General features: G+C 54.1%; 1 non-coding gene across 1 annotated transcript; it reads right to left on the bottom strand.

The window, feature by feature from the left end:
• Window positions 1-16833: 16833 nt before the first annotated feature.
• Window positions 16834-24289, bottom strand: LOC102150610 (uncharacterized). The gene is made up of 2 exons (XR_001379060.3): window positions 24077-24289; window positions 16834-17031 (listed from the first exon to the last, which is right to left on the bottom strand). It is a non-coding gene; the product is annotated as an uncharacterized protein (transcript).
• Between the last annotated feature and the right edge of the window lie 149 nt (window positions 24290-24438).

Genomic DNA, 24438 nt, shown 5'->3' with positions numbered 1-24438 from the left:
AGCTCTGGACACTGCTGGTCCACACTCTCACCTCTATTACATGTGTGCATGCACACATGCGGAATTAGAGGGACCCTCCAGTGGAGCTACACGGAGGGTCACGTCATCCAACAGCTTCAGCTGAGTCACAGCAGACGTGTGGGGCACCATGCTCTTGGTGAGGGGGAGACAGAACGTTCCAGAGGGTGAAGGGGGATGACTCGTTCCCAGACACCTTCCACTCCCTGCGTCACACCCTGTCAGAGGTCGGGTGCTGGGGGAGAGTCTGCTGTGGGTATGCAGCCGGCTCACCCCTGCCCAGACACCAGCTCCATCACACTCCCATCTCTACAATTTCCGTTTACAGAGGGAAACTCCCACGTGCCCAGGATAAACCATCTTTGTTTATTTGAGGCTGGGAAGGGGCCAGAAGCCAACCGTCAGTGAACAGCGCACGGTAGCTGCAGTCGCAGCCGCAGCCGGGAGAGCCTGGTGGGGGGGGGGGGAGGGGACACTGTCCCCACGGACTCCCAGACGCTCTTGGTCGGGCAGTGTCTGCTCTGATGGCTCCACGGCCCCGTGCTCTTGTCCCTGGGGCTTCGCCTTAGGCTCTGCTCATCCATCACCCGCCGAAGGTCCCGTCCTTCCGGGGAGATGCCCGACTGCAGAGACCGCAGCGCTTGGGCCAGCAACGGCTGTGCGCCGACCGCCAGACTCTCCTGGTTCCCTTTCTGGAAGCAATCAGCAATGGTACCGCGTGGGATGGAGAAATCTCTGGGGCAATCGCCGGATTCTTAATAAAAATTCAAAACTGCCCAAAACCTTCCAGGCAGCAGCTTCTATGAAGGGAAGACTTTGCCTGAAAAGAGTCTCGGAATTCTACTCAACGGTAAATGCCACGTAAGCCAAGAACGGCCTCACCTTAGGCCAGAGAACAGGAGGGAACATCCTCATCAGAGAGCAGGTCCCCAGGCTGCGGGGCAGCGGGGGTGGACACACCCGCCCGGGCGGGGCCACGCTGGGGGACGTCTGGAGCCGGGAAGGACGGCCCGGCCCGGACGGGGGCCCTCAGGCGGGTTAGGCCTTAAGCTCGTTTATTACACTAAGAGCACAGGACTGTGGACCGGTAACGGATGCGACGCCCTCCGATCCGGCGTCTGCGCGCCGGGACTGCATCTCCGGAAACGGCCACCGTTCATCGCGGCATTTTCTTTTTTTGTAATAGTGGAATTTTGTGAACAGTGCAAATGCTTTTCAGTAAAGAATTACTCGACAAATTATCAAACATCCACACAACAGAATACGATGGCGCCGACTGAAAGGAATGAGTTAAATAAATGTGTATCGACTTGGAGAGACCACGATGTATCGGGTATTCTACAAGTTGCGGATGAGAAACCTGCATCCAGCGTCATCCCCTTGTGTCGCATGTGCCCGCGCAGGAAAAAGTGTGACCGTGCGCGTCCCGACTCGGAGGGTCGACTCCACGCGGGGAAACGGGGGATGGGGGGGGGGGGGGGCGCCGTCCTCTCCGCTGTATTGTAAGAGTTTTGCAACAAACGTGTAAAACCTTTGTAACTTAAAAAATTTTGAGTGAAACAAACACAAAGGAGGCGCCAGCCTGTAATTAAATGAAGTATACTGAGGAAACTGCGCAGCTCCTCCTGCACAGAGGCTGCACCCAGTCCGAGGGCTGGACCCCAGGGCGCAGGCGCGAGGGAACCACGCGAGGCGGGCGGGTGGCGCAGAGCAGCCTGGCGCCCGACTAAGGCCCCGCAGGGAGACGGCCATGTTAGGTGTTTCCCACCCAGGGCCAGCTGTAGGCTCCTCTCCTTCCGCTGAGCAGCCGGCCTCCTGTCCCTGACAGCTCGCACCGGACCGCCCGGCCCCGTCCCGGGTGCTCGGCAGACCCTACCCTAACCCTAACCCTGACCCTGATCCTGACCCTAACCCTAACTCGACCCTGACCCTGACCCTGACCCTAACCCTGTGCCTCAGCCGGTCCGGCTCCTGGGGCTCCTCCCTCGCGCTGGAGCCTCCGCTCTGACGCCGCCCACGTCCGCGTGGAGCGTCGGCATCCAGGACCCAGCAGCGCAGGGCCGCGTAAACGCGGAGCAGTGACACGCGCGCTGGGGTGAGGCCTGCACGCGGCTCTCGAGCGCCAGGCTCCGGCACCGCTGTGCTGTGCTCTGTAGGGAAACTGAGGCCGCTCCCGACAAGGCCGCAGTGCAGCTTGGTCGCGAAGGCACCAAAGGCCTCCTTGGCGCTCGCCCGGGTCCCCTGAGCCCAGGCTGCCCTCCGCATGGTCCTCTCTCTCGTGCTCCCACGTCTTTCCTACGTGCGTCCTTGTGGCTGAATCGGAAATGAAGGGTCAGTGGAAGCGTGACCGACATGAGGCCACACGGCGCTTCCAGTCGGGAAGCATTCCCTTCAGTCTTCCGTATCTGCCTCACTCACTCTTTATCCTCCTCCTTCCTCGTCTTCGGCTGCTTGCTATATGCCTCCATGCACTTGAATTTTCTTTGGAAAGACTGTCTCGATCGCACCTCTTTAAAGGAGACGAAGAGAAAAGGCCTCAAAACCCTCACTGGTTGGCGTCACCCGGCCTTGTTAGAACTTGGATCTGGGTCCAGAGCCGACCCAGCTGATCATCCGATGGCTCCTGATGGTGACACATAAGCGGGTCTAGACTCCTCCTCAGACCCGTGCGGCCCTCCCGGTGAGATCAGACGCCCTGCGTCTCTGGCAGGAGACCCTCAACATCGCTGGGCCGCCCTGGGGCTCCGGAGAAAGGTGTCCACGCCATCGCACCGGGCGAGCACGGAAGATGGGACCTCGGAGCTGAAAGGAAAGAGCCGACCCGAGAACCTGGATCTGGGAGCCAGGAAGCCAGAGCCCCAGGACAGCAGAGCGCCTGAGCGGAAGTGGAAGGACCACGAGAACCCCACTGGCCATCTCGTGTCTTTGCTACTCCAGGGCCAGCAGCAGTTACAGCGGATCACCTAAGGTCGCCTCCCCTCCCCGCCCCCGGTTCTCAGAGTTCCCACCTTTCAGGGCGAGCTCTGCAGCAGACTGGCTTGTTTAAAACGTGGCACAAACTGGGGGTGAGTAAAAAGGCTCTGAGCAGCCAAAACACGTGGAGGAGGGTTCCCCCACCAAAGCCTGTCACCCACCCACACTCAGGGGCAAGCCTCCAGCCTCCCACTCCCAGCCCACATGCTCTTACTCAACACCCAACCCCAACAAGCTCAGACACTAGGTTTCTAAACTAACAGCAGATCAGAAGGAACAAACTAGAAACGGTTAGAGGAGGGACACCTGGCAGCAGAAAGGTTCTAAAAGGAAGGGTGGTAAACGGGAAGTCGGCACAGAAATCCCAGCCAGCACGTGGGAAGACAAATGGTCTGGCACACCTCCAGGTCTTCAGGGCTTATTGTGGACCATACCATGCGTTCATCCAGTCTCCCAACAGCCCCTGCTCCGGGCCAGGCTCTTTGTTAGCATATTAGTTAGCTATTGTTTTTGGCTGCCAGTTATAGGGCCTCAAATAAGAGTGGTTTCAACAAGCTGTAGGGGATATTTTTCTCTCACATAACAGGAAACCCAGAGGTGAGGAGTCCAGGATAGGTATGGTGGCTTCTAGATTTCATTAGTAACCCTCTATCTTTCTGCTTCACCATCCTTAGCATGTTGCGTCCAGTCTCAAAGTCACCTCATGATCACAGGATGGCTGCTGCAGTTCCAGTCATCACATCTAAATTCCAGTCAGCAGGGAGAAGGAAGGGGAAATGGCAAAAAAAAAAAAAAAAAAAAAGAAAGGCGTACTTTCCATCTGACTCAACCTCTTTCACAGCTTAAATGGAAGCTTTACCCAATTTTGTTTACATCTTATTGGCTGCCTCCATGTGCAAGGAGAATGGGAAATGTGGGTTTTTACTATGGCTCCCAACAATACAGAGGTCCTGTTAGAAGGAAGAAAAGACAAGGAGACGTTGGGGAACAGCCGTCACAGCATCACAGCTGGGCACCAGGGGTGACAGAGAGCAAGACACAGCTCTGCCTTCAAAGACTCAGGAGAATGACTTCCTTCCAAAATGGTGGAAATAATTACATCTTGAGACAAATTCATCTGGATGAAGACACTCTGTAATTTGGGGCAGCACTTTCCCTGAAGATTCTAGGCTACTGAGAATTTCGCCCGTTTGCTTGCTTTCGTTCTGTAGGAATCAGGTTCTGTGGATGAAATCTCGGGGTCACTGCCCCCGCCAGTGTGTACCCTCCTTGTGACTCTGCTGTGGGAAACCTCGAATGTCCCCAGAACTTCTCAGGCCGGTTCCTCGACACACCAGTGGACCACAGCAAATGAGATGGTGTCTGTCCCCTCCCCGATCCTCAGCGGGTCCCAGTCTTGTCCCAACACCGCGGCCGCTCCTCCACAGCAGGGCACAAACCCTCGGCCGTGCGCGGTATGACTGCAGCTTCAGGCGCAGGGGACAGGTGGCCTCGCTCTGTCGCATTTTGAGCAAACCTGACATTTCTGAGATGCGGGGTGCGCAGTGGCCTCTGATGGTGTCCCACCTCAGGGGAGGGAGCAGAGCTCGAGCTGCTGTCTTCTGCTTCTGTCTTGGCCGGAGGCAGGATGGACCTCCCCTAAGCAGGCAGGGGTGGGGGGGGGGGTAGGGGGGGGACGGGAGACGGCTCTGACTCCACCGGGCCAACAGGGAGCCCTCACTGTGGGCACTGCTTCCTGTCGCCGTCACCGGCCCCCCCCACCCCCGCCTCGCTAGCCTCGCAGGGCCACCCGCAGGGGGAGGGTTGATGGCCCCTCCTCCACCCCCCCAGAGGGCGTGGAGCACTTAGGCAGCCCTGGGAGCACTAGGGGGAGCGGAGCCTGGCCGCAGGAGGAGCAGAGTGGGGTCAACCAGCTGCCCAACGACCTCAGAATGACTCACACGTCAGCGCAGCATCTGGCCCTGGGTCATCCACCACGTGCACTGGCGCGTCTGACCCGGGGATGTCCACTGTGTGTCCTGGCGCATCTGACCCTGGATAGTCCACCACGCCCACCAGTGCATCTGACCAGGGTGTCCACCGCGTGCACTGAGCGCGGTCCTTCTACCCCGCGTCAGACACGCCGAGGCTGCACTCCGAGGAGGGAAGTGAAAGGCACAGGCAGGCGCTGCGGGTCCTCGGAGAAATCCCCCACCGACTGATGGACTCAGAGGCTTCCTGGAAGAGGTTGCCCAGACTGGGTTCCCAAGGATGGATCGGGGAGCAGAGAGGGCACTCAGCGTGCATTGCCTGCCCGTGGGGCAGTGGTGCGAGGGGAGCTGGACAGGACTGGCGGGAAAGGTCGCCACCCTGATCACGGGGCCCTGCAAGGAGTGGGACGCTTGAGCCCTGGTGGACTCTAAGCCAGAAGGGGCCGAAGACCTGCGTGGCTGGTGAAGAACAGCTTGGGGGCAGTGCCTGGCCATCAGGCAGCGGGCTGGGGAGCGGCAGGAGGGAGAGGCTGAGCTCAGACCTGCCCGCACTGGAGACGGGGTGGACGCACAGGCTGCCGAAAGGAGGACGCCCACAGCCTGGAGAGTGAGGGGCGGCTGGAGGGAAGTAAGGAGTGACCAAGGAGACGGCGGGTTTGGGGGCTGCGTGGCCGTGTCCCAGCCTCACGTCCGGTTCAGGGAAAGATGAGTCCGGAGAGTCTCATCTAGGGGGAGGCTTTACCAGTCAGGTGGTGGGGCCCTCGCTCCATCGGCTCTGGGCCTGCACATCTCAGAGTCAACACAGAGCTGGGGACATGCAGCAGGTCCCACGACGAAGTGTGGCTGTCCTTGCAGGGAACACGCACAAGCTCCTCTCGTGAGCATGAAGTGGTCAAAAAGCAGGAGAGCACAGGAGAGCGGCATCCGGGAGGTTCTCTCCTCAGTTCTGCAGGGGGCACGTCACTTTCACATACATTTCCTCAGAAAACCCTGGCAGGCAAGCACTAGAATTAGCTCCATCTGACTCAGTGCATCAGAGGTCAGGGATGGACAGCAGCTTCCTCAGGCGGCCCAGCCAGTGAGTGACAAACGTGGAATTGGGTTCCAGGTCCTCTGGTTCCTGGGTCAGACCCGAGGGAGTTTAATCCCATGGTCAGAACGCGGATGCTGGAGCTGGTCAGACGGAGGCTCGAGTCCCGACTCTGCACTCACTAAGCTCTGGGCCCCTATTGTCTCCTGTGGACCAAGATGCTGAGGCAGAGTGACGAGTTCCAGCCGTGCGAGCACACGGGGCTCACCGTGATGGGTGCTCAGTTAGGACCCAGAGCGGGCCCTGCTCCTGCTGATCTGAGAGCACAGTGTGCGCCTGGAATCAGAGGGGGCCGGTTAGGGGGCACGTGGGTTTCCCCGGCTGCCTTCCCCGCTCCCCAGCATCAAACAAACCGAGTTCATCCTCCCCCTACACTGACCGCCAGCCAGGGTCTGGCCCACACCTGGGGTTTAAGGGAGAGTTTAAAACCTGCCCTCCCAGTGGGCCTGACCCACACCCGCGGCAGCACACAACCCTCCTGGCAGACAAGCCAGGCCCCTTCTCGGACCCGTTGGGCTCAGTGACTTGCCCCCACCCCCCCAGCCTGCTCTTCCACCTCCCTCTCCACACTGTCCTCTCTCTCCAGGAGTCGGACTGTGGCGCTGGGCCCAGGATGGGGCGGCCTTTGGCAGCCACCACGGCCCAGTCTAAGGCAGGAGGGGCCCAGCGAGAGGGGGAGGGGGCCTCTCTGCGCTCTGCCTTCGGCAGGGCCGGCGCCAAGGCAAGCAGAAGGTCTGACTCAGCCCAGCCGCTCCATCGGGGCCCCTGGTCACATGCTTGTGGTCGGGACCACAGGCCCCGGTGACGACGGCTCTAACCATGAGCGACACAGCCGACAGCCCCTCTGTTCCATTTCTGGTAGGGCCCCATATGATTTCCTGAAATCTTGTTCATAGGGTTGCTGTGGACCAGACACTCTTTTAGTTCTAAAGTTCAAATGCAGCCTTTTCTTTTCCAAAAAAAAAAAAAAAATGCCACAATTCAAAGTGAATTTTGTTTCTATAAAAAGGGAAAAAATAGTACTTTTTCAAAAAACCGTAGCCCCAAATGGAACATTTAAACACGAGACTGATGTATAAATATACATACCCTCTCATAAAAACAGTGGTTTAGGTTTATGTTATTTTTCCCCTCATTTGTTGAATGCCACTGAAAATCCACCAAAGCCGTCCGCGGTGGGTGGACTTGACCCAACGCCAGCCACTCTCCCCCCTCGCGGCAGACGACGTTCAGCACCGGGAGCGGATCTCAGAGGCTCATGGGGCTCGGCTCGTGGTGGCGGAACCCGCGCACAGCGCCGTTCCCACCGTGTGGGGCAGGTGCCTCCCAAAGCCCAAGCAGAGCTGCAGGGTGGACGGCGCCGGGAAGAGGCAGCGCCAGGGAGCCACACGGGGGCTTCAGACGGGGACGTGTGGGGACGTGGAGGCCTGTCCCCTCCTCAGAGAGGTGCTGCCACAGCCCTTGCTCCAAGCAGAGGCTCCGGAAGCTTATCCTGGAAGGCGAGGTGACCACATCGCGCAGGGAGCGCCTGGGTTCGGGTCCTGCTCCTCCGCGTGGTTCTGACCCAATTCCTCACCATCCCGGAGTCCCTCTAGAACAAGAACGATGATGTCTACTTGAAGGCGCCTGCGGTGGCCGGATGACACCTGCCTGTGCAGCCGAGAGAACATGGCGCCTCTGGGTCACCAGGAAGGGGCTGCACACTCGGCCTCGGCAGTCAAGGCGTTTACTTCACTTCGTGAAAACAAAGAGTTGAGAAGAAGACCAAGAAGAGCCAAGAGCCAAGAGCGGGGATGAAGAGAAGAGAGCGCCTCGTAGCGCCACAAAGTGGGAAAGTGATTAAACGCACATGTGTGTCACACATGCATGCACACACAGACACGCACTCGCAGACACATGCACGCACGTGCACATACATGCACACACACACAGATGGGGTGTGTCAAAGGGCCACAAAACCAATGGGAAGAGCCCCCTACTGCCAAAACTGGGACAATTTGAGCAACAAAACAAATACAATTATAGCCCAGAGCATAAAATGAATATCCGTGAGTCCAGACTAGTACAAAGGACTAAGTTAATAAATGAGAGGGAGGAGACAAATCTCCCCCATGGAAGAATTCCAGATGATTCTTGTGGATTCTGCACCCAAGGAGGTGGTGTGAGGCCCCCTCCCCATGAGTGTGGGCCGCGCACAGTGGCTCCTTCAGGGGAGCACGGAATGGAAAGAGGGGCAGAAAAGAGCGACTCTGCCACGGAGAAGGCAGGGCCCTGCCTCCCAGGCGACACCAGCCGTCGCAGGTCACGGCCAGAGCACACACCGTCAATGGTGACGGGAGAGGATGGCCATGGCGCTCGGCCCCTTTCTCCTCTCAGAACCCAGAGCCCCTGTCCACTCACCAGGAACACAGCAGAGAGATCCCAGGAGAGAGCGTCCTAGAAAGCACACAGCCGGAACTCCTCAAAACGTCAAGGTCTCACCAAAACCAGGCCCAGTCTGAGAAACCGTGACAGCAAGGGGGCCTAAGGGGCACAACAACTAAATGTCACATGGGGTCCTGGACAGAAAAAGGACATTAGGGGAAACTGAGGATCTGAATAGACTGGACTTCAGTCAGTACCACTGTACCCACGCTTTTCCCTTAGTTCTAGCAATGTGCCGTCCTGGTACTAAGATGATAACAACAGGAGAAACGTTGTGGGGCGAGAGGAGGCAGTACAGGAACTCTCCATACTACCGCTCAGAAGTGGAAAATCCAACACTGTTCTGTTCTCAAAAATGGAGTCTGTTAACTTAAAAAGAAGGTGCTTCTGTGAACATGGAGGGCAGACCTGAGGGCGGGCACCTCGGCAGCCAGCTGAGGAGCCCAGAGGCGGGAGACGGGGCACCCTCCTGCCCTCCGAAGTTGTGGGGAGACGCCCAAGGCGGCCGGTGCAGCTGCTGCTCCCCATCGACACCCAGGTGGGGCATTTCTGCCTCATTAAACTTGATTTTGTAAAGGAAGGAGGCTCCTTCGGGGTCGATAACCACACTGACCTTCTAAGGCAGCGGCACCCTATCCTGCTAAGACCCTTCGGTTCCGCTGCGCACCTTCCGGCGACGCCCGGAGCCGAGTTTGGAAAGAGAAGATGGGGAGAGAGGAGAGAGGAGAATCGGCAAAATGCAGAGCTGAGGGCCCCGCGGGGTGCGGGGCCAGCGGGAAGCCCCCCAGGAGTTTGGCCCGAAGGCCTGTGATAACAGGAGGTCGGGAGGCGCGGCGCTCAGCCCCACGGCGGGAGCTCCTTGATGGCCCCGACCTGCACGCAGAAGTTCCGCCAAAGCGCCGGCTTCCCGGGAGGGATAGAGGTGGAGTCTGCTCTGTGGGGGCTGGTGGAGATGAGGAAGGGCCGTGGACACAGCGCAGGGAGCAGCGACCCGGCGGACGCGGGAGGCTGGATCCGGAGGGGTCTGCGGGAGTGGAGGCCGCCGGGGAGCTCAGCCATCTGGAGAGAGTTGAGATTCCACGCATCCTTCCTCGAGGGTCTGCCTGGAACAGGGGTGTGAGCCACTCCCTGCAGACCCCCAGGGCCAGGAGACGCCAGCTGGTGTCCGGGCTGGAACCCCGTGTGGAAGGCTTGCAAGGGCGACGGGTCCACGCGGTCAGCAGGCCCGTGCGCGGTGTCCGAGGAGGTGCGCGGGGGCCTTCCCAGGAAGACGGGCACCCGGCCTGGCACCCCTCGGCTCTGGACTCGGGACCCCACACCCAGTAGGGCCTCAGCACAGCTCGCGTAGAGGACACGCAGCTTGCGGGGCCGGACGGACACAGTGGACGCTGTTCCTTCCGCCCGGGCGCGCGCGCGCTGTCGCTGACAGTCCTCCCACGGCTGACGATGAACACGCCGCTCGCTAATTGGCATCCCCGGAAAACAGCTGTTTTTCCTCTTTCTGGTTGATACGTGTGAACAGAAATCACGGAGCAGCTGGACTGTGGTGCGTGTCGGCGGGTGAGCGGCGGGAGCGACAGGCTGGGCGCAGGGTCACCGGCGGGGCCGGTGTTTAGCCCGCGGTGGCTGGGGCTGTGGTCGGGGCCCTTAGGGCCGCGGTGGGGGACAGGGGACGAACGCCCAGGCTTCCGTGTTGGAGGCTCCTCTGGCGGCGGAGCGAAGGATGGCAGAGGATTCTGGGAACGAAGGCGCCTAGAGCATCGCCTTTGATGCTGGTGACAGGCCGAGGAGGAGGCCGAGGAGGACCCAGGGCCCATCTGGGTGGAAAGGAGTCCCCGGGTGATGTGGAGAACAAAGAGGGCAGGGATTTGGGTAGAGGGCGAGGAGGCTGAGAAACGAGCGTTTGCTGGCAACCAAGAGCAAGCCCAGGTGCGGTGCCCCCAAAACAGCCGTGGGCCAGGCTTTGAGTCGCAGGTCTTCCTGCTGGAAGCTTTCCTCTCCTGTCTTGTAGGATCCTTCCCCAGGCTCCCTGTCTGTCCTCAAGGACTGCTCTCCCGGGAGGCTGGCTGCTTGGCCAGGGCCCCTGTTCTGGCAGCGACGCAGCTGCATTCAAGCCCATCCAGATGTTTCTGGATCCTAATTCTGCCATCCAGCATCTCATGGAGCCCTGAGGAATCTGTGCGTCTCTCCACTGAGAGAGAGAATCTCAGTCACTAAAATGGGTCCTTAAAACGTCCCCCAACTTCCAGCTCCCGCAAGGAGGAGCAGGCTCCCCCAGCTCGGGCTGCTGCTCCTGGGACCACCCCTCGCTCTTGTCAACTGGCCACCGACCACCTGGCCGCACCGGGCAGGTCTCAGCAAAGCCGGCTCCCAGCAGTGCTGTCCCCACCCGCTGCCTGCTCACACACGACTCCTGCCTGCTCCGTGGCCTTGGCTCTGGCCCAGAGGGTCTCCCCCAACCAGGGCAAGGCCACTCTCTTGACTCTCCTCCTAAAGACACAAAACCCTGAAGGATCATCAGAAACTTGACCGCTAGAGTCCTGCTTACCCATTGCCAGAAGGAAAAGAAAAAAAACAGTCAACATTTGGGCTTGGGCTGGCAGTGAAGGAAGGCTCAGGCACTAGGAACACCATTGCTGGCCTCCTCCTGACCATAATGTATAACATGTGAGGTGCAATAATATAAAGTATAACACACATAGCATGTCACCTGTAACACATGATGTATAGTACACAACACACGGATGTAAGCTCTAGGAGCTGGTGGATACTAGGTTGCAACAAATAGGAACGGGTATTAACGCTATTACTATCACTTTTAATTCAATCAAATATATTAACCACTAGTCTTTGCAATAAACATTTTTCTATAACAAAGGAACTCCTGCTTCCTGTCAGTCTGCCATGTGCTTTGTTCACTGTGAGGAGGGTCCAAGGTTGTGATCCAGGCCAGGATGAAACCGCCCCATGGCTGATCCACCTTTATCTCATCACTAAGCTGTCGACCAGAGGAAGATGAGACGCCCAAAGGTCAGTGAGTCGAGCTGGCCGACATTTGCCTTGTCACAGCCCACCCTCCCCGCAGTGGAAAGGAATGCAAGTGGGGTCCACCCACAGCCACTACACCCTCCTGCTCTTTGTTCAGGCATCAGTCTTACGTCTCCACCACCCTCCTGCTGGTCCAGAACCAGCACCACCCGAGGCTCAGAGAGTCTGAGAGATTCTCCGACCCTGAGACACGAGGCACTAGATGCTGTCAGTTTCCTTAGAGTTCAGAGAAAAATTTCAAGACATTCTCAGAAGCAAAAAAAGGATGGGGGAGGGTAGACTTGATTCCAATTCTATGGTCAGAAAAGTTACTAAAGAGATAAGAACATAGGGATAAAATTCTGACCGTCAAGTGCCCTTCAACTCTAGCAAGGAGAAAACAGTGGAAGTGTCACGGTGCACAGCCTCCCAGGAGTCGAGCCCAGACACCTTGTCCAAGATGCTGTTCTGAGCCTGAAGACCCAGCCCACCCCACCCCAGGTCCCAAAAGTCCACACGGATGTAACAGCGGAGAGTCCATATTGGTGCTGCGAACTCCTAGGGAGAGGCGGCCCCATTTCCCCAAAAACCCTCAGAGTGGCGGCAGGAAAGGGGGCCAAGGAGACTGAGGAGACAGACACCCCACCCAGCCGTCATTCCTCACCGGCAGAGGCTGACACAGCCCATAGAGAAGCACAAGGAACCAGCAGAACCCTCGACCGACCTCGGCTCAGAAGGTAAATGGGAGCCCAGAGCCGAGCACGGGGAGCAAACCCGCAGCATCCGTGGAGCTTCCATGTTGGCGTCTGTAACCTGCTTCTGTAGCGTGCGCTACGAAGAGTGTCTGTGTTCACAAATGCGCCTACAGTGTAATTTGTAATGAGTTCTACTGTGTGGATGTGCCTGCCATATTTTACTTACTCAATCCCGAATACCACTTTGGGATTTTCCCCCAATTTTTCACTACTATATTCACTGCTGCCTGGAGTCTACTCTTTCCCTTTTTGTCTGATTATTTCCTTAGAAAAACCTCCAAATGGCTATGCTAGATGGGCACCGAGAAAGCAAAATTTTCAAGAACATTGCTAGATTCCTCTCCAGAAGAGGTGCCACATCTTTCAGTCCCACTGGTGACATAGATGGGACAATGCTGTTTCTCCCCACTCTCATCAGATGGGACTTTTCATTAAAAAATGGTTCCAGAGTCTTTCCAAAGTTTGTATGCATATGTTCTTTGATGTACTAATTCCTTTTTTCAGAAACTATGGTAAGGAAACATCCACACGCATCACATGTGCACAAAGATAATGATAATGAACAAAGACGTGTAGAAGGTCATATGAACAGAGACATATGAGCAAAAGCAAGGAGACAGTGTCAATAACCAGACAGCATGTGCTGTGGCCCCTTCAGCTGCTGCACAAGGGTTTCAACTCAGTCTGGTCGCGTCTCCCTACCAAGGGCCCAGACTTCCCACCTCCTCGTGTTAGTCCCCTCGGCGTTGTTATTATCGGTGTGAGTATCTTAACTCTCTTCCCCACCCTCCACATAGCAGCGTTTCCACTGGTATTCCTCACCCAGCTCTGCATTTCTGGACAAGCTCCCTCAGAGCTTTGACCCCAGGTTCTCTTATCCCATCGACCAGCCAGGATCCCTGGCAAATCGGTGGCTCTTAAAAGCTGCTGTGACCCACCACACCTGGGCTCCAAACTTCTCACCATCCCAAGTCACTTTCCAGGCCGCCCATCGTGAGGCTCTCCTGACCTCCCCAACCCTTGTTCCAGCCCTCCTTCCTCCATCCCAAGACCAGCGTCTGTCAAGGGAGCATCCAACGCATTAACAGGCAAACCGCACCCAGAAACAGCCTCTGCCCTTCCTCTCCCACCCACCAGAGACCCTGCTGCCCCCACGCATGTGGGCAAAGACCAGAATATTTAGAGAGTCTGAGGATCTGAAGTAGAGGAACAGAAGATACTGTGAAGAGCAGAACATTCTCCCCTGGGTGCCAGAAACGATCTTCCTCCCTCAGCCTGGTGCCAAATTTCACTTTCTTCATCTGCTCGACATTCCACCAGTTAGCAACTCGCGTGTATGGGTCCCAACAGGTCTTTTAAGTGCAAACACTTCCCAGAGGGTCAAGGTACCCGAGAAGGAAATCATTAGTCCACTCAGCTTCTTTACTTCAAACCCTGAGCTGCCCTCAGCTGTACATGGGAGCTGAGGGTGTGATGGGCATGTGATGGGGGATGGGTGCGGGTCATTTTGTGGAGCAGAGGGCGCTTAGGGAGTATGACAGGCTGGGGGTGGGATAAGGTTCAGCCTCTGGGACAGAGGAAAGGAGCCCCAGAAAGAAAGAGGAGCACAGACAGGAGGCAAAGGACTCCAAAACTCATGTTGCTTATCTCAAAATTCCACTTGAGGGGCTAAAAAAGGAGTCCAGGAAGGAAAAGGAAACCCTCTTCCTGTTCCTCTTGTCTTTCCTCTTTCCTCCACCCCGTGTCTTTCTTTTTTTTTCCAGTTTTATTGATATAACTGACATACAACATTGTGTGAGTTTAAGGTGTACAATACAATGATTTGATACACGTATGTACTGTGAAATGTTTACCAAAATAATGTTAGTTAACACATCCTTCACTTCACATAATTACCCTTTCGTTGTTGTGGTGAGAACATTTAAGATCTACTCTCTTAGCAACTTCCAAGTATACCTTCAGTATCGTTACCTGTGGTCGCCATGCTGTGCATTAGATCCCCCGAACTTACTCATCTTATAGCTGGAAGTTCGCACCCTTTGACCAGCACCTCATTTGCCACCACCCCCATCCCCTGGCAACCACCACCCTCCTCTGTTTCTGTGGTTCAGCATTTTTAGATTCCACATACAGGTGATATCATATAGTATTTGTCTTTCTCTGTCTGATTTGTTTCACTCAGCATAATGCCCTCAAGGTCTGTCCATGTTGTTGCAAATGGCAGGACTTCCTTTTTTATGGCTGAATAATATCCCATTATATACATCACATTTTCCTGATCCATTCATCTGTGATGGGCACTTAGGCTGTTTCCGTGTCTTGGCTTTTGTGAGTGATGCTGCAATGACCGTGGGGATGCAGACAGCTCTTTGAGAGGGTGATTTCATTTCCTTTGGATAAATACCCAGAAATGGGATTGCTGGATCATATGGCATTTCTATGTTTAATTTTTTGAGAAACCTCCTTACTGTTTTCCATAGTGGCTGCACCAATTTACATTCCCACCACAGTACACAAGGGTTCCCTTTTCTCCACGTCCTCACCACACTTGTCATCTCTTGTCTTTCTGATGATGACCATTCTTTTTTTTTTTTTTTAAAGGCTGGAGACTTTTTTTTTTTAAGATTTTATTTTTCCTTTTTCTTCTCAAAGCCCCCTGGTACATAGTTGTATATTTTAGTTGTGGGTCCTTCTAGTTGTGGCATGTGGGATGCCGCCTCAGCATGGCTTGATGAGCAGTGCCATGTCTGCACCCAGGATCCAAACTGGTGAAACCCTGGGCCACCGAAGCAGAGTGTATGAACTCAACCACTCGGCCATGGGGCCGGCCCCTGATGATGACCATCCTAACAGGTGTGAGGTGATGATATCTCCTTGTGGTTTTGATTTGCATCCCTGATGACTAGTGATGTTGAGCACCTTTTCATGTACTTGTTGGCCATCTGTATATCTTCTTTGGGAAAAATGTCTATTCATGTCCTTTGCCCACTTTTTAACCAGATTTTTGTTTTTTGCTATTGAGTTGTATGAGTTCCTTATATATTTTGGAAATTAACCTCTTATCAGACAGATGTTTTGCAAATATTTTTTCTCATTCCATAAGTTGCCTTTTTATTTTGTTGATTGTTTCTTTTGCTGTGCAGAAGCGCTTTAGTTTGATGCAGTCCCACTTATTTATTTTTGCTTTTGATTACTTGTGCTTTTGGTGTCATTTCCAAAAAATATTTGCCAAGGCCAATGTCAAGGAGCTTTTCTCTATGTTTTCTTCTAGGAGTTTTACAGTTTCAGGTCTTACATTTAAGTCTTTAATCCATTTTGAGTTAATTTTTATGAGTGGTGTAAGATACAATGCATTAATAGAATGAAACATAAAAATCATATGATCATTTCAATAGACACAGAAAATGCATTTGAAAAAATTCAACATCCTTTCATGATAAAAACTCTCAACAAAGTGGGTATAAAAGGAACATACCTCAACATAATAAAGGCCATATGACAAGCCCACAGCTAACGTCACACTCAATGGTGATGGGTTGAAAGCCTTCCCACTAAGATCAAGAACAAGACAAGGATGCCCACTCTCGCCAGTCCTATTTGTCATAGTACGGGAACTCCTAGCCAGAGCAATCAGGCAAGAAAAAGAAAGAAAAGGCATCCAAATCGAAAAGAAGAAGGAAAAGTGTTCACTGGTGACATGATCACGTATACAGAAAATCCTAAAGAATTCATCAAAAACCTGTTAGAACTAATAAAGCAATTCAGAAAAGTTTCAGGATACAAAATCAATGTACCAAAATCGGTTGCACTTCTATACACTGACAATGAGTTTCTGAAAAAGAAATAAAGAAAACCATCCCTTTTATAATAGCATCAAAAACAATAAAATATGTAGGAATAACTTTAGCCATGGAAGTGAAGGATCTATACCCTGAACACTATAAGACACTGATGAAAGAAATTGAAGATGATGCAAATAAATGGAAAGACATCTCATGTTCACGGACCGGAATGCCAATATTGTCAAAATGTTCATACGACCCAAAGCCATCTATCTATAGGTTCAAGGCAATCCCTGTCAAAATTCCAATGGCATTTTTCACAGGAATAGAGCAAACAATTCTGAAATTCATATGGAACCACAGAAAATCCTGAGTAAGCAAAGCAATCTTGAGAAAGAACAAAGCTGGAGGCATCACACTTCCTGGTTTCAAACCAAATTGCAAAGCTGCGGTGATCAAAACAGTATGGTGTTAGCACAAAAACAGACACACAGACCAACGGAACAGAATTCAAGCCCAGAAATAAATTCACACGTATCTGGTCGACTAATATTTAACAAGGGAGCCAAGAATACTCAACGGGGAAGAGACAGTCCCTTCAATCAATGGTGTGGGGAAAACTGGACATTCACGTGCAAAAGAGTAAAACTGAAGCCCGTGTCCTGAGGGGGCCTCCCCGGTGCCGGGCCCCGCAGCACAGGACGGCCCCAGGGAGTGAGCCGCAGCCGCGCCTGCCCCGTCCTCCCCAGGCAGCCCCAACCCAGCCCCACAGAACTCTCATGAGACAAGCAAAGGAAGTTTTCAACCCATGATTAAGTGCTCTTTTTACAAGTGCGGGAGAAATAAAAGTTACATGATGCTTTTTGAAGTGAATCCTCAAATTAAAGAAAAAAATTTTTTTTAACCATCGCTTTTTCAACCAGCACCTGCTTCTGTTCTTGCAAGAGCACAAAGGGTTGGAGTCACTTGAATTCGGTCCTCAGGCTGCTTTCCTGGAAAGGAAAACAGAGAACCTTTTAGAATAATAATTCAGTTAGCAACCCCGGTTTATTTCAGAGGAAGAATCTAAGGTTCCCAGAGCTGAGGTAACTGCCCACAGGCCACACAGCTGGTGAGAGACCAGCCTGCCTGGCTGCGAAGCCCATGGTCCTGCCCACCGCCCTGAAATGATCCCAGAAGAGCCTGAGGGCGGGAGACACTGCGCTGCGCCGTCCTCAGGCTCTGACTCTGACCAGAAAAGCCAGATTTACAGGGAGGTGGTGAAACTCAGCTGCACCCCCACCCCCCAAAACATGCCACTCATCCAGGCCCTTCCCGAGGCTCTGCAGTGGGAATTTGTAATTTGTATTTGTTTTCTTAAAGAAGATCCTTCAGTTGTATGAGCTTCCGACCTCGTGACACCTGAACCCACCGCTGCTGACCAGTAACCACTCAGACAGAGTTGAATCTTAGGAGGAGGAGCCCCCAAAATATCTCCCTCTGTGTGGCTCTCTCTGGGCAGATGGACAGGCCTTTGGGGATGAAGGGAGCTCCCCGGAGCTGCTCTGATGACTCCTGGGGCCTGACCTCTGAGCATCTGGCTCCTAAACACACCCTCAATGGCATCCGCCCTTGCATAACTGGGGGGAAGCTTCCCCATCTTCACTGAGGACTTTCCATGGACTCAGAATCCCATCTGACAACCCAGGCCCAGTGATGAGCTCCTCCCATCCAGTCCACCCTCATGAGGGACCAGAGCTTCAGAGGAGCCAACCAGGCTGAGGAAAGAGGGCCAGGGGCCTGGGGAGCGACCTTATGGGAAGAGAGGAAGATGCGCCTAAAGCTCTGGGGCTTGGAGATCAAAGCTCTCGTGGACACTGGGACTAACTGGGTGTGACTAAGAGAAGCTTATTCTAAAAACAAGTTTCAACAGCTACTGATTTGGAGAAATATTCAGAAATAGACTAGACAGGACACCACGATTGTAGAGAACAGATGGCGGGGAGGCGGTAAGAATGACCTGGGTGGAAGGTGGTGCCCTTCACCGTGTGGGAAATGCTGGGGGAGGGTCCAGTTCACGGGTTGGAGGAGGGAGATGTGGAGCCGGTTTCAGACATTCTGACTCTGTGGGGCCTCCAGTTGGTGTTGAGACGTGCTGCCTGCCGGGCGAGGGGCCCAGAGCAGGGAAGAGCTGTGGTGAGACACTGTGGACAAGAGCCATCAGGCTGGGGGACAAGTAATGGGGAGGCCCCGTCCAGATCTCCTGAGGAACTCAAGCCCCAGCTGACGAGCTGGGAGCAGCTCGCACTCCTGCACGGAGCCCCAGCGACAGCGAAACTTCAGCAGCATCAGCTGAGCAGAAGGCCACACGCTCCCTCGACCTCCACACTAGCAGACCAGAAGCAGCAGTGAGCAGAGGAGGAGGAAGGAGAGCAGAGCTCGGGGGGGGCAGGGCAGGAGGAAGGGCCCTTGCTGGATGTGAGTCAACGTTTCAATCTGGATCCGGAAGTTTCTAGATCTTTCAGGACGACATCAAAGAACTGAGAAGAAACGCACAGTGCAGCCGGGACGTTTTCTAAGGCAATTCCATGTCTGTACCCACTGAGTTCAGACTGTTTGACAGCCAGTTATATCATTATGGCTTGTTTATCGTGGACAATTTTAGAAAACACTCGTCTGCAGAAAGGTGGAAATAAAACCAAGCGTGATCCCACCACTGAAAGAAAAGTATTCTTGACATTTTGTGGAAAACCTCCCGGTTTTTAATATAGTTTTTTGATGACTTTTTATTTTGATGTAACTTCAAACTTGCAGAAAATTTGCAAGAAGACTACAAGGAGCTCCCACATGCTCTTCACCAATTGTCCAGTGGCCCCAGCGGCTTTATCCTTCTTTATTCTTCTCTCCCTTTCTCTCTCTCTATATAATTATTTCATAATATATTAAATATACTTTAATATTTTTATAATATACTAGTTATTGTGAATACTAAAATAATAAATTTTAACAATATACACATATATTTTAGACAGGCAGACATTTATTTCCTGAGGCATTTGCGATGCAGTTGGAGACATCACGCCCTTTACCTCTGAACACGGCAGCGTCTGCCTCCTGAGGATGGGGTGCCTCTCACACAGCCACAGTCTGCTGTTAGTGCCCTCGAGTGGTTCTGACTCCCAGCGCCCTGTGCCCAGCAGAGGGAACCCTGCCTGGTCTCTTGTGCCATCCTCTCACCTTCCCACGCTGTATCAGACAATGCTCTGCTGCTGTTCACAGGGTTTTCATGGCCATTTCTTTCAGAAGTAGGTGGCCAGGTCCTTCCTCCTAGTCTGTCTAGTCTGGAAGCTCCGCTGAACCCTGCCCACCGTGGGTGACCTGCTGGTGTTTGAAATCCCGGAGGCAGAGCTGTCAGCGTCACACATGACCACAGTGCCAGGACCCAGGGAATTGGCATCGATACTGTCATCCAAGTCACAGTCCTTATTCAGGTGACATCAATTGTCCTAGTAATGTGCTTTACAGCAGTTTTCTTCCTGGCTCCGCGGCCAATCCAGACGCTACGTCACCCTTCATTTTCATATCTCTTTAGTCCCCCTGAGTCTGTAAGAGTCTCTCAGTCTTCATCTTCCATGACCTCAGCATTTTAAAGAAAATGGGTCAGTTAGTTCATAGGACGGCCCTCAGCCGGGAGAATTCTGATGCTTCCTCACGCTCCAAGTTGCACTTTGGGGTACAAATACCCCAGGAGCTGGGTGTGTTCTCAGCAGGTCCTATCAGATGCCCACGAAGTGGGTTCATCCCACTGTCAGTGAGGCCGACATCCTCCACCCGGGGAAGGCCGGCCACCAGGAAAACTGGGCTCCCACAGGATACGCTGTTTTATAAACTGCTGTTTCACTTGACAATCTATTAGGAATGTTTGTGTCTTACATATTCTCATACAGCATCATTTTAGTAGACGCCTAGCTTCCCATTATATGCACATCATATTTACTATAACTTCTATCATTTTGCCAAATTTCAACATTTCGCCCATGTGAAAGTGCTCACTTCACCACCTGCCTCCTTACATCCTCCCCAACACAGGGTTTTGTCATTTTCCAAAACTTTTTGTTGCTTTAACTTGTAATCCTTTAGTTAGAATTTGACTTTTTTCATATATTTTGGACAATTCATGTAACTTCTTATCTTTAGTTTCCTATTCACATCCTCTGCTAGTTTTCCCATCGAGTTTTCATGTACTGTTATAATTTATAGTTCCCATGGTTACTATCATATGAACAATTTGTAAATTCAGTTTTGAGCTCTTTCTGGCTTTTTTCCTTTGTGTGCGTGTTTTTTTAATTTCCAAATCGCATTTTCCTTACTCCATTTGTAACCACAGTGCATTTGTACTTGCATTTGTGAATTTTTTTTGCACACTAGTAAACGTAGTTGTAAATACTTGCTCTGTTTGAATTAATTGTGGTGTCATGTCTTCTGGTTGAAGAGCACAACCTGGAAGCAGTCCAGTGCATCGGCTAAGGGGGCAGGCTTGGGGTCAGGCCAACCTGGCGTTGAGTCCTGGCTCCCCGGGGTGGCTTTGGGTGGGTCAACCTCACGGGGCCTCAATTTCTCACCTATAACATAGGGTCGTAGTAGAGATTGAATGGGATGCTGCGTGAACAGTGCCTGCTATTGGCTCTTGATAGAGGTTGGCCGTCGAGCTTGTTCTGTTATTGGAACCCATCCCCTGAGGACCACGTTCAAAGAGACGCTGGTTCGCAAGGACGAGTGTAAAAGAGGCCTGAAGAACAGACACGGGTGCAGACAGAGAGCTGCAAAGAAGGGAGGCCGGCTTCCAGAGATGACATGGGAGGCCGGGGCAGAGAGGAGGAGTCGCTCCCACAGCCACACTAATGCTCCCCCACGGTGCTGGGCAGTTGGCTGCGGTGCTCCTCGCCCTCCTGACTCCTCTGGGCTGGGAGTAGGGGGGTCTGGGTGAATAAGCTGTCGTCATTTTGATGATGGTTCACTTTTCTCACTGCACAGACACCTGTCCCCTGGAGACACTCAGAAGCTACCTAAGGTCCCCAGATGTCTATCTGCTGGCTGCTGACTTGGAGTTGAAACCTCAGCCAAAAAGCACTTAAGAGCCTCTGACTGAGGGAAGATGACCCTGGGGCCCCTGAGCCCAGCGCTCGGCACGTGGAGCACGCATCCCCAATTCCTCACGGACAGCCACTGATCTGAAAGAAGAGCCGGCACCAGCCCAGCTGTGGTCCTGCTCACGACCCACGTGTGACGCTAGGCAAGCCCGGCACTCTTGGAACGTCTCTTCTCCTCTATACTGTCATGCTTTTTGGGACAACTTGCTCTCAAAGGACCCTTCCGACTCTAACATTCTCTGATTTTATCATATAGGATTTCGCATAACTGCTTATCCATGAAGCTCACACTCGAGATATTTGTACATCAGGAACCAAAACATGAGGCAGGAGACGCAAACCGCCCAGAGAAGGCAAGGCCTCCGCCCCTCGCCTCCCGTCCTCTGACCTGCTTTCCAGGCACTGCCTCCTGGCTGAGTGACCATGGAAGCTCCAGTCCGTCTGTGGCCCCCGAAGCCAGGCTCCTGAGGGCCTCCACAGCAGCCCTCGTGACAGACCCCAACCACGCAGATGCTGGTAAGAAGAGCCGAATTCTTTCCAGCCTCAAGATGGAAATTTACAGAAAATAATGTGAGATTTTTGTGGATAACTGCACATTCACCACCACAAATCGTACCATCGCAAAGACAGAAATGTAACCTTTCAGACTTGGGAACACGGCCCGGGAGTGACACAGTAAGAACGGGAGCAGTTTGGCCGACGACGGCTGTCCTGTGGTCCAGCAAAGGGAAAAAAATGAAGTTTCTAATTACCCAGCCACAATCCTGTATTTTGATGTAAAAGAGAGGAAACAGCTGAGCTCTGTTCTAGTCACAGACATGCCACAGAGTCGACACAAGAGCCTTCGGCTCAGACCACCGAGGAGCCCATTGCCGCCCCCATTGACGCCCCTCAGATGAGCCCTCCGGAAGCCAACAGCGGCCCCACTCCGTCCTCGGCCCATTCTGCAGGGGCAGCAGCGGCAATTTCCTCCTCAAAACTTACCCCCGAGCCACTGTGTCCTTTCTCACACAAATCTGTCGGGGCAGAAGGAACTGGGCTGGGCAGATCAAGTAACGACCCTTGTTTACTCAAAAATAAACAAAATCACAGCTCATCCACACGGGCATTTCTATCTGGCCCCCCTCCCCCCCGGATTCTGTGCTTTCTGAAGCTCTGACACATCCTTCATCTCCTCCACTGGGGCTGTGACGTCGGCCAAGATCTCACGTTGGGGTGCAACAGGAGCGACTGGAGCTTCCATCCTAAGATTTTTGGGGCACAGCTAATATCCCATCTCAAGAATTTGTCAGAAGCCTCAGCACAGACAGTCTGGCATGAAAGGAGGCTTATTCCTAAAAACGGCATTTCTGCTTGGGAAACGCTTAGCTATACCTCAGTTTCCCTTAGGTGCTGCAGGTGCTCGAGGCTGAGTACTCTACAAGGCCCAGAGGGACGATCATTGCGGTGCTTCCTGTCTCAGGATAGGAGCACCCAGCGCAGCTCCTGACCCCAACCACACTGGCAGAAACACGTGCCCCTGGCCCAGCCTGCCCGGGTTTTTCTAGTCATTTGCTTTACTCAGGATGCGTGGGCAGGAGAATGAGACAGACTGCACCGCGCGGGCGCAGAGAAGAGGAGAAGAAATTTGGAAGCAGGAATGAGGGCTCCTCTAGTTGGAGTTGGCTTGCCCCCCAACACCACGGACACTTGACGTATTATTTTGATTTTTGTCTTATCTCAACAACAAATCATTAAAAAATCAGCTTATCAGAAAATATAAAATGAAAAAATATTAACGTGTGGTTGTGATGTTCCCCTCCCCACAGCACAACAGCAAATCCCCTCTCTGGCACATTCTCCTCTGGCTTCTTCTCCTGGCGGGGGGATCCGGATGCCCCCCGGCTCCTGGGCTTCTCTTCCGGCAGGACGTGGTCACATCTTAATCACAAGAGGGCAAAGTGATTTGCTCAGTTGATTTGGAAAAAGGTAGGAAAATCGCTTACAGGGAAAAGGAGAGGCTGAAAGGCGGGAGGAGGAGGGAGTCAAGCTGGAGCAGAGCTGGACTCAGGGCGGCTCTCCCAGGCGCTGGCGTGAGGAACCGAGAAGCAGGTGCTTAGGGGGAGCTCTGCGACGGGACAGCTGGGAAGAGCGAAGGTCGCAGGAGCCAGGACCCGCGAGGACCCGCGAGGCGTGAGGTGTCCTCTGACAGTCTTCCAGGGACCCCAGGAAAGATTCGGAAAGAGACCTGGAATCTGGGTCCCCGCACCTGGTGGAGCTCTTGCTTATTCCTCAGACACTCGTGAGAAGCTGCTCCAGAAGCCCTTATCGTGACCTCCCGGTGACCTCGCAGGCCTCGGAAGTCCTAGGCGGCCAGTCCCCTCTCAGTCCCAGGGTCCAGCAGCCTCCTCGAGGTGAACCCTGACTTTGTGCCGCTGGACCGAGGAGGCGTCTTAGCCCCTTCCCCTGCTGCAGAGGAGCCCAGCGGAGCGACGGGAACCCTCTCCGCCCGGGGCGGGAAGCCCAAGGTCAAAGCGCCTGCAGGTCTGGCGAGGGCTTCCCGGCCACAGACAGCCGTCCGCTGTGTCCTCAGTGGCAGAGGAGCAAGGGGGCTCCCAGGGGCTCCTGCAAAAGGCACTAACCCCATAGGGGCCACCCAAAGGACCTGACCGCCTCCCCCAGGCCACCTCCTCACGTCACAGGGGCCAGGTCTGCACATGCGGACCTGGGGGACACGCATCCGGTGTGCAGCACGCACTCGCTTCCTGCATATTCTGGGGCACAAACCGTGCAGGGGACTCGAGCCCCGGCAGCTTCCCCTCGGTGTGCTCTGGAGCCACAGCCTGGCTCCCGGGAGGAGAGAACAATACCAACGCCGTAATGATAACGGACTGCGCCGTGCTGGGCGCGGGCTGAAGGCTTTACCCACCTGTCTGCTTAACCCTCGAGGAAGCCCCGGGGCACGGAGGAGGGAACCGCGGCTCGGAGACGCTGAGCGTCCAGGTTCACCCGGCCTGTGAGCGGCCGCATCAGAACCCCGACGTTGCCTCCCCCGCGGCGTCCGGCGTCTCCTCCGCCGACGGAGCAGCTGCTCGCCGCGCATGCGCCTCCGCGACAGGCGCTCGAACCGGGCCGGGTCCCCAGGCCGCGCGCCGTGATTGGCGGAGCGCGGAGCAGTGCCCGCCCCCCGAGTCCCTATTGGCTGCCTCATAGCTGTGTCCCCGCCCCCCAGAGTCGGCCAAGGCCTGAGCGCTCTGATTGGCTGACAGGCAGGGGCGGGGCTGTGGGAGG

The sequence above is a fragment of the Equus caballus genome, chromosome 1 (assembly GCF_041296265.1).
Source record: "Equus caballus isolate H_3958 breed thoroughbred chromosome 1, TB-T2T, whole genome shotgun sequence".
Classification (NCBI taxonomy): Eukaryota; Metazoa; Chordata; class Mammalia; order Perissodactyla; family Equidae; genus Equus; species Equus caballus.
This window is presented reverse-complemented; position numbering and strand designations above follow the sequence as displayed.